This window comes from Gossypium arboreum, chromosome 12 (genome assembly GCF_025698485.1).
Source record: "Gossypium arboreum isolate Shixiya-1 chromosome 12, ASM2569848v2, whole genome shotgun sequence".
Lineage (NCBI taxonomy): Eukaryota > Viridiplantae > Streptophyta > Magnoliopsida > Malvales > Malvaceae > Gossypium > Gossypium arboreum.
In genome coordinates this window covers 90,553,757-90,565,119 of record NC_069081.1, presented here as the reverse complement: position 1 = coordinate 90,565,119, position 11,363 = coordinate 90,553,757, and the positions used below count along the sequence as shown (strand labels likewise).

The 11,363-nt window shown below is 25.8% G+C and overlaps 1 non-coding gene across 1 annotated transcript; it reads right to left on the bottom strand.

The window, feature by feature from the left end:
- Window positions 1–10,095: 10,095 nt before the first annotated feature.
- Window positions 10,096–10,179, bottom strand: TRNAL-CAA (transfer RNA leucine (anticodon CAA)). Its single transcript has one exon. It is a non-coding gene; the product is annotated as a tRNA-Leu (tRNA).
- Window positions 10,180–11,363: the final 1,184 nt, after the last annotated feature.

Genomic DNA, 11,363 nt, shown 5'->3' with positions numbered 1-11,363 from the left:
TAATTTAATCATGAGTTAACTACACTCAAGGTTACTAATCTATTAATAACTTTACGTTTTAGTCACTCAACTTTAAAAAGTTACAAAATAATTATTGAACTATTCGAAAGTTTTTATTTAAGTCACTGTGCTATTTAATTTTTTTAAAGATCGATTAACGAGCTTCAAATTACGATTCAAAAATCGGTACGATAAATTAATACCCATCGACGAGTAGAATATAATTTAGATCCAAGTTAATCTGACGATTAGTGTTGGAGAATCAAGATTGAAGAAAAAAGTTATTTCGCTTATGGTTCACAAATTTGTGGCATTCAAAGTTGTTTTATAAAAAAGAAAAACTAAACTATAGAAGAAAAGAGAAAGAAGTGCTTTCGATTAATGTAGGCAGTAAAAATAAATATTTAAATTAATTTTTATGATCGTATTTAGTTTTTGATGTTTTTATATTAATTTTGAGTTTTGAATTTTAGCTTGAGATTTATTTTATGTTATTTAGATCTTATTTATTAAAATTTTAAAAGATTTTTTCATAAATATTTTTAAAAGAATTAATTTTTAAATAAAAAATATAAAATAAGCCTTACGTAGCACTCTTTAAAAAATCTACTGTATTTTTAAATTATTTTCAAAATTTTAAATATGAAATATTTATTTTTACATATTTAAAATTAAAATCATTATAAATTACATAAGAAATAAAATTCGATTTTTATTTTGTGAATAAAAATCATCAAAAATAGCATGATATGGATAGGTTTTAAATTTTTTCTTAACGTCAATGAGACCTTGACTTGATGATAATGTCGAGATTCTAAGAATTTTGTATTAAAATAATAAATAATAAAAATTGAAACAAAAAATTAAAAGTGAAACTACTAAAATAAAACTGTTTTAAGGCGTGTGAACATTTTTTAACGCTTTAAAATGCTTCTAAAATACAATAAAGCCCTCAACATTTCCAGTAGAATAGTCAAAATGACTAACATAAAAGTCTTTTATATAAACGTATAATAAGTATAATAAGTATATCTTTTAATAAAATATTCTTTTATAGGGTTGCATTGTTTTGAAAGTAACTTTACATAAAGTTATTTTATATGATAATTTTACGCACAAAAGTTATGTCTTTACAACACATTTATTCATTAATCATTATAAATAGTTAAACAGATAACAAAATATTATTATATACCAACAATATAAACTATATATTAATACTTTGAGATCTTAGATTCCAGTGCTGTCTTATTTAATATTATATGTATTTTTAGTCTATATTTTTCTACTTTAAGTCCCTACATCTATATTTTTATTTTTACATTGTCTGATCTAGAGTTGTCCATGAAATGGGTCGGCTCGAAAAATGTGCTTAAAATTTTGTCCAATTCCTGCCCAGATAAAATTGTTAAAACTTGAGTTCGTCCCCACCTGCTTGTATTAATTTTTTATATAAAAAAATTAAAATAAAATACATCAAAAACACTAAAATAAATTAAAATAAAATGTTTTATAACAAATTAAAAATAAATTAAAAAATATTTATACTTAAAATAACACTAAGATATGTGCAATTTAACAAGCAAATACCTCTAAAATAGTAACAAAATTAACAATAAAACAAGAGTTATACAATATCAAAATAATAACAACATAATAGTGAAATTACAATAAAACAGTAGGAAAACAGTAAGAAAACAACTGCAAAACAGTGGAAAAACAACTGCAAAACAGTGGAAAAACAACAACAAAATAACAATTTCTTTTTTTGTAAATTCGGGTCGAGTCAAAAAAACCTTATCCAAAACATTTTTGTTTTTTAAGCAGACCTTATTTTTTTTTACCTAAATCTATTTTTCAGATAGATTTTTAAACTAAGCTGAGTAAGCCGAGCCACGGATAAATATAATTTATCGATTGTAATTTATAAATATATTAATTGTAATGATTTCATTTCAAAAGTAAAAAAAAAAAAAAAAAACCACTTCATCATATTGAAAACTCTTTGTATACCATTGGTATTATCTCCCCACATATCCATAATTGGAAAATTACAAGCTGATGATGGTCCATGCTTTCAAAGGACAAATTTTGGCCATTCTTTTTTTTTTCCTTTTTGAAATTTATGATGTAAGGTTAAAATTTTATGATTAAAATTTAGGGTTTAAAATTTTAATAGTATTGTATCAATAATAATTAAAAATAATTGAAAATTTAATCAATTTAATCTCTATAATTACGTGAGATCCATGATAGAACAATACAACAAAAGGCATAGCATTTGATTTTGATAGCGAAGGCCACGTGGTTAAACATGAGCCATTAAGTACTAAATGTAGTCTTTATATCTTGACACGTTAAGAAAGATCTTAGACACGTTTTACCATCACCAGAATCATAATGCAAAGTGGTCCATTTGTCATTGAATGGCTGTGATGAAGTAGGGACCATGAAGTCAGTAAACACCGCATCGAAAGATATTTATTAGTAATTGGTAATAATAGGGTTAATTTCATTCCTGTCCTCTGACTACTATTTAAATTTTAAATTGATCTTCGAACTTTAAAATGTTTTAATTAGATAATCAATGTATCAATATTATGCAATTAAGTTCCTTCATAACCCTAACTAACTCAAATTTAACGTGGATTAAATTGTAAATAAATGTGTTCCAGCTATATTAATAACTTAAGTTTAACTGGTTTATAATTATTTTTAATATGTTTAATCCAAACTGTCATATAATAAGTACACACATATTTCAATTTGATTTACATAATTTTAAATTTTTGACATAATTAACCCTAATAATACTCATTTAGAGGCAAAACTAGATTTTTTTAGAGGAGCTGGATTTGAAATATAACTTTTTCGAGAGAGCTAAAATTCAATCTCATATATAAAATTTATAACTTTTTAACGATTAAACTATAACCCAAGATCATAATTAAATTTTACTTTTTACGACGATTAAAATATAATTTAATCATTATACTAATTTAAATTTTATAATTAAAAAATTAAAATATTTTTTTCATTTTAAGAAAGTCCAAACGCTTACCTGCCAATTATTTTAGACTTAAATTGTCAGGTGTTTATTAAGTTGGTGTCACCTTCAATAGGTCGATTAGAAAAATTACCAAAATATTTTTTATAATTAAAATAAATTATATTATTTGAAGATATTTTAGTTTTCATTAGAACAAAAACTAATAAAAATATACATATGGTATAATTTAAACCCGCGATAAATGAATTAATAAAACATTAAATTTGTCAGTCAACCGAACTTCATTTTAATTTAACTTTTACATTTTTATTTTATTATGCACATTTTATTTTAATATCATATATATTTTATGTGTTATTATTAATTAGTTTCAAACCATACATTTCATTATTTATTGTATATTATTTTTAGACACACATATTGGTTTTAAACACGTAATTTTCACCTGTTTATGCGTGTGATAAAATTTTTAATATTTATAAAATATAAATAAAGAATTAATTAGTGTTTATAAACCCTTCAATCAATTTTTATTTTCATTTTTTTATATGATTGTTTAGTGTGGAAGTAAAGGAAGTATCTAGAACAAGTTCCCATATAAAAAAGCAAAAGAAGTGAATAAAAGATTTATAGTTTACTTTACTCAAAAGGGTTGGAAATTCCATGGTGGCCAAATTTGCTCCACTTGATTTCAATTTTTATATAATGGAATACTATCTTTTCTTCCTTTTTATCTTTGATATAGATGGTGGAATACGATTATGTAACACAAGCTGGTCGGGTCGAATGGTAAAAATTTAATATTTATTAAATAAAATTTTGAGTTTAAATTTTATGAATAAATAAGAGGATGTTAAAAGATATTATACTCTATTTAAGGGTTTGAATAATTTAATTAAGATTAGAAATCGAAAATTTTCAAACAATAAAATTATTTGAATAGAAAAAGCCGAAATTACTGTAAATAATAGAAACACCCATATGAAAAACAATATTATTTTTTCTAAAAAATTACAAACAAAAATTGTATATTTTAAAAAAAAAATAGTGTTGGATGAGCTTGCGCTCCGTTTAGGGGTTTAAACGAATCGAATCAACTCAATTTCAAATTTAGTTAAAATTCAATATGACTATTAAAAATCGAAGGTTCTCGGACAATAAAATTATTTGAATAGAAAAACTAAAATTGCTATAAAAATATAAACAGCCATGAGATAAACATTTTTAAAAATATAAACAAAAATTAGATATTTTTGCGCTTAGTTTAAAGGTGCAAATGAATGGACTCAATTTCGAATTTAGTTTAAATTAAATGTGATTACCAGAAATCGAATAATCTCAGATAATAAAATTATTTAAATAAAAAGTCGAAATTACTATAAATAATAAAAACCCATATGAGAAAAAAAATTATAAACAAAAATTGGATATTTTAGAAGTGGACAATTTTTAAACTTTATTTATTTATTTAATTTGTAGAAGTTAAATATATTTTTCTTGATATCTTCTAAGCAAAGTTGGAATATAGTAAAGCTAAAGTTTGTAAAGATAAATGCCGTAATCATGATGATTTGGTCTAAAAGTGCTGTCATATATCATGATTGTAGAATATCTGCGAGATAAGTCCTTTTAACTTTGTCAGATTTATAATTTCATCCTTATTTTATTTTAATTTATCTTTCAAATTTAATTTAAAAAATCCAAATTCTTTTGTTTCAAAATTAATTTTTTTTAAATTTTTGTATGTAGTTTAACTTATATTATTTAATAATTTTAAAATATTTCATTTCAACCTACAAGTCAAATCTGTGTTTTGAAATTATTTAAAATTTTATTTCTAAAATTAAAAATATTAGATATATATTATTTCTAAAATTAAAATTTTAAAAATAAAAATTATTTTTAAAATACAATTATTTCTGAATATACTTGTACGTATGTGTCAAGATTCTAAACCATTAAATTTTATTCCTCATAATTAAAACATAAATTCATAATATTATAAATTTATTATATTATAATTCAAAAATTAAGTATATTTTAAGTTGTTTATATCTTTAAATATTGTTTCATTAATAATTTTAATTAATATATCATTATTTAAATAAAATAATTTTATAAAACACATAAGTAATTAGGTAACGCACGGAATAAAAAATTAATTAAATATATATCAATTTTTCAAAATCCAAAATTAGAAAATACAAAAATATACAATCTTAAGTGTTTTATAAAAATAAATAAATAATAATAATAACCATCACTTAAAAGAAAGATTGGTTTACGTGATAATGAGATTGGAGACTTGAGTGCTTCACTTTACGTGTTTGTACTCCATTTATTCAAATTTCTTTTGATTAAAGATTAAATTCTTTTCATTTCTATCATTGTCAAACATCATATTAATTTTTGGGTAAATTGCATTGATAGTCACACAATTATTAGTAATTTCTTTGACCATTAAATTATTAAAAGTTATAAAATGATTACTCAACTATTTAACTTTTTCGTTTTTCGTCACCAACTATTAAATTCATAATAGAAAGATAACTTGGCTAGGGGAGAGTAATCAGTTTGATCAATCGGTTTTTTTTAACCGACTTTACAAATTTTAACATGAGAAAACTGGATCGATCAACTTTCATTGAAAAAACCAACTAAATGATTTGTCATAATTTGATACATCGAATTAGGCTCTCTAGAACACTTTATAAGTTTGTTCTTAAGCAATTTGTGAGTCTTTTCTATGCTTTTCGTTGATTTTTAGTCTTTAGTAGTAATGATCATTTTTCTTTGATTTTAATCCTTTTTGGAGACCCAGATTGACAAATGGTGCCATTAAGAGCCTAACGGTGTACTTGAGTTTGTGTAGAGGGACAACAACAACCAATCTTGGCCTTCATCATCTTGAGGGAGCAAGTCTTCGACGAGAAACCAACCTGGAGAAGTCTGCAAGGATGTTGTGACGTCGAGGGTATTGTGTTGTGACACCAAGCCGAAGTCACGAATCCCAGCCTTCAACGCGATACCATTGTCGATGGTTGAAGTTAAAGAACCAAGGCTAATGTCGAGGATGTTGCGACATCGAAAACTCCCAAAGACAAGATCGTGCCACTGTCAAGGATGTCACGACACCAAAGCTTGGGTGTCACAACACGGAAGCCTGACCGGGTAAAAGATACTACAAGGGTAGTTTTATGTCTAACATAAACACAAGTTAACCCGTACACTCCAAGGGCATTTTTGTCAAGTTTTAGGGTTGAAGTCAAACTAAAAGAGCCAACTTTATCATCCTTTTAGCTTAGTTTTTATTTTCTTCTCCATTTTTAGGTTTTAGTTCTTTACCTTTCTCAGGTTAGTAGTTGTAGTGTAGTTTTCTTAGTTTTTATTGTAGCTTTTTACTTCCTTGCATTTAAATGCAAAAACCTTACTTCATATTTTGATTTCCCTTTAAATCCTTTAATGGATTTAAGCTTTGTTAACTTTAAAAAGTGTAAAAATCCCAATTTAGTTCTGCTTTCTTCTTCATTGTTGCTATTGTCATCTTCTACAAAAACTCCATCAAGAGACCTTAAGATTTTCTTAACCTTGATTTTTATGCTTTCTTTAATGAATCATTTGAGCATATAATTAACTAATGTTTGTGTGTTGATGATGGGTAATAAGGAAATCTCGTGGTGGTTGGTTAATGGAAAAGTTGCATGATTAGTTTTTGGGTTAAGGCCTAAATCGTAAAAAAAACTAGACTAAATCGAATAGAATTTAAAACCTAGAATTGACGTCTCTAGATGAACAATTAGATAGGTGAGACAAAAAGGAGATCCTATTGAGAACCAATTCGATCATCCCAATTTAGTTTAGTGAGATCGAGAGATAAACCAGACTAAATCGTCTAATTGAATAAATTGGTGACAGAAAGGTAAAATTGAACAAATTAGGAGGTTGAACCCTTTAGATCCCTAATCCAAGAATCCCTAACCCAATAAACCAACCACTTTAGTTCTTTGAATTGATATTTGTGTACTTTTGACTGTTTTGCAATTTAGTCCTTCTAGGTGTTAGATATTGTAATTAATCTTTGATGATGAATTGTCGTACTATATCACTTAGCGATTAGCTAGCTAGATTTCGTATTTGCATGCATTCTCGTTGTTAGTCATTTTATCACCCAATCTCTCTTGGGTTCACCCTAGGAATACTTTATATTCCGTTGTAACATAAATATTACAACTGACCTATCACACTTACATATAAGTTGCTTTAATTTTGATAATTTTGTGTTGATTCTTTGCCTTGGTGCACGCATGTCGAGGCATAGTCACTAAGCCAAACCGACTTTGATTCGATTGACTTTTTGGGTTAACTGACATTGGGTTATTGGGTTAGGTTATATGGTTATATAGATTATATATTATAAAAAAATAAATATATTTTAAATAATTTTAAAATAATATAAAATAAGTCAAATTTTCAACCAGTTCGGTTTCGAGATTCTAAAATCGAGAATCCATCGAATTAACCAATTAAATCGAGATAAAAACCAACCAACTTGCCCCACCTGACTAAACTTAAAAAAATAAAACCAAATGGGTCAGTTTTTCAGGTAAAATCGAAAATTGCTCTCCCTAAACTTGGTAACTTTTAAAATTGGCAAAATAACAATTTTAACCCTAAACATTTACACATTATGTAATTTGATATTTTTTGCAGTTTTGTTTTTCTTTGTGACATTGAAGGTTAATTTAAAAAGAATGAGAAAAGAATTAAAATTATTTCATTGGATTTTTGGGTTTTTATGTTTTTTTTTGTATATTGTTTTATCAAATTTAGTTGATAATTTTTTTAGCTTTTTAGGTGAAAGAGTTACAACAAAAAATAAAAAGGTAAAAAGAAAAAAGAAGACCACCATATTACATAATTTGTAAATGTCAGGGGTTAATTTTTTTAGAATCAAGACTAAATTAACACAATGTATAAATATTGAGGGGTTAAAGTTGCTATTATGCCAATTTTAAAAATTGTCACATCATTTTTCCTTTAGCCATTCAACGGTTGGTAACAAAAAAAGACAAAATCTAATAGTTGGGTGGCTATTTTGTAACTTTTCATAATTATGTAACAAAAAAAAATGTCAATAATTAGGTGGCTACCAGTGTAGTTTTAATGTAATGGTTATATCTAAAAATATATTGAGCAATTTTTATTAAATTTATTTATATTTTATAGACTATATAATACAATACAAATATAATTTAAAATAATAAACTTTAAATACAATTCAACTGTTATGACATAATTATAGCATTAAATATAGCAATTAAAAAGAAAAGAAAATAATTTATTATATTTAAATTTATTTTATTTCAATTAAAAGGAATAATTTTATATTATTTTTATCCAACAAAAATATGAAGCAAAAATTTCAAAGAGTAATTTATTGTTAGCATTGATTTATATTGGTATAAATGAATATATATGTATACTTGATTTGGTGGCATTAGAGGTGTTCATGGGCGGACGGATTGGGTCCAATAAAAATTTAGGCTCGTTTGTTAGGTCGGCCGAAAAATGTGCCTAAAATTTTGCTCAAGCCCAACCGAATAAAAATGCTAAAAATATTAAAATAAATATTTCCGACAAATTAAAAATAAAATTTAAAAATATATATACTTAAATAACACTAATATAGATGCAACTGAACAAGTAAATGCCTCTAAAATAATAACAAAATTAACAATAAGACAAGTGTTATATAATATTCAAATAATAACAAAAAAAATAGTAGTAACATAATAGTGAAATTGTAGCAAAATAGAGAGAAAACAAGAAAATAGCATTAAAACAACAAAAAATAACTTTTTTTTTGTCCTTTTGTGAATTTGGGTCGGGTTGGGCCCGGGTAAAAAATGCATTACTCGAGGCCCAACCTGTTTTTTAAACGGGTTTATTTTTTGCCCAAACCTATTTTCGAACTTATATTTTTATCCAAACCCTCCCACTTTTCAAACAGGCTAGATAATCTGGCCCATGAACAAGTCTAGGTGGCCTATTAAAAATTAACTTTTATTTTACTAAAAAATGTATTTTTTATGGAGTTTAATTTTTTTAGTATAATGATGGTCAAACTTACTATTAAATAGTATAAATAATGCATGGATGAAGCAAATAAAGAGTGGGGGAAATTAAAACATGCATTTATAGTGACACAGCCTCAGAGAAAGTACTAAACAACACACACCATAAAGTCTTCATTTCTAAGTTTGTACAAATTTGAAAATATATTATGATTAAAATGAAATCTTTATACTAACATCAATCATGTATACGATTTGTTAAAATAATCAAACCATAAAATATATTTGTGGGTAAATTATCAAAATAGTACTTTTGTTTGCCTCAAGTTACATTTTGGTCCATTATGTTTGAAATGTTACGTTTTAGTCAATTACGTTATCGTACTGTAACATTTTAGTCACTGAGTCTTTAATTATCATTAATAGTGTAAAGGTAAGTTGACGTGACATGTTAAATCATCATTTCAAATGAAAATTTTAGATTATATTATACAATTACTCCCTATATTTTTTCGTTTTGAACAATTTAATTATTTTCTTTTATGTTTTTTTAACTTTCTTTTTTTTCTTTATTTTCTATTCTCTTCTGCTTCTCTTTCTATTTTCCTCATTTCTCCATTTCTTTTAACGTAGAAAAACTAATTAAAAGGAAGATTAAATAGAACGTATAGGAAATACCCAATATCAAAATAGAAGTATAGGGACTAGTTTTAACAAATGAAAAACATAGAAAATCTATATTAAAAAAATGGAGAAGTGAGAAAAATAGAGGGAGAAGCGGAAAAGAATAGAAAATAAAGAAAAAAGAAGTTAAAAAACATAAAAGATAAAATTAAATTATTCAAAACGAGAAAAAATAAGGACCAATTGTATAATTTAATTTAAAATTTTCATTTATTCAATTTCTTAACACCCAATGGTAAGGCCCGTTATTAGAAGGAAAGGTCAGAATAAAAGAAAAAGAACCCAATGAAGCCCCGGCCCATTAGAAGGAAAAATTAGAAAACAAAATGTCAGAAGTGGGATTTGAACCCACGCCCTCTCACGAGGACCAGAACTTGAGTCTGGCGCCTTAGACCACTCGGCCATCCTGACTACTTGCTTGAAATCTTTCATATGCTATTTATTCCTTATTTTAGCTAGCAGCTATGTATGTTAATTTGAATGTGGAAGCTAACAATTCCTCGCGAAGAAATTAAGTTTGTATTTGGATAGTCTTGATAATGGTATCATTGGGGAGGAGAGGATGGTGGAGAGAAGTGCTGGTTGCGGGTTGATACAATTTAACAAATTTAGTTTGTAATATTTTTATAAATGTGTAAATGTTGAGGTTAAAATTATTGATTTTTTCTTATAATGAAGTCTAAATTAACAAAATATGTAAACATTGAAAAGGACCAATCCGACTAAGCATATATTTGCCTAAATTAAATACTCGAAAACAACACTAATAATACATTATCATATGAGCTTTGATTTGTAGCATATTCATCTCCAAGGCATCTACATGTCAATTTATGCTTGACAAGATTTTTATTGTCTTTAAATAATTTTTGAAATTTTAAATTGATTTCAAATTTTAAAATATTTAAATTGAATCATCAAAATATCAATATTGTATTGATTAGATTTTTCTATCAACCTTGCCATTAGTTTGAGTGTTGAATGTTAACTCAAATCTAATATGAAATATATTTAAAATATGTCAATTAAATCGCAAACATGTGTGTGCTTAATGTGTGAACTGCTTGAATTAAAAAGAAAAAAGAAAAAAAAATCTCTTAAATGTTAATAGCATTGTATATTTTTTTAACACGTCAGAATTGAGATGTCTATAAGCTTTAATCTTAACCGTTGATGTGCTTTAATCTTAGAGATTTGATTTGTTAATAACTTTTAATCTTAGCCATTAATGTACTTTATTCTGTACCGTGGAATTTGGGGAGACTCAACTATAAATAGATGTCTTACCACTTCATTGAGTAATAGAATTCTTGAGAGCATTCACTCAAAACTTTCTCTCTTGTGTTTTTAACTTTTCTGTGGCTTTATTCTTATATTTCAAAGTTTGTTCATTTTTGAGTTCTTCCGCTTTGCGTTGGTGCCTTGGAGGAATTCTAGTTGAATCATCAATTGTCGGGAGTTAGGCTAATTTAGGCATTTTTGGAGCGAAGAATTTTCCTAAGGCCGCACGGATTGCGAGATTAAAGTTCTAACCTCGTGACAGAAGGACATGATTGAGACAATACAAGAGTTTTGAGGACTCAATTAAAAAAATT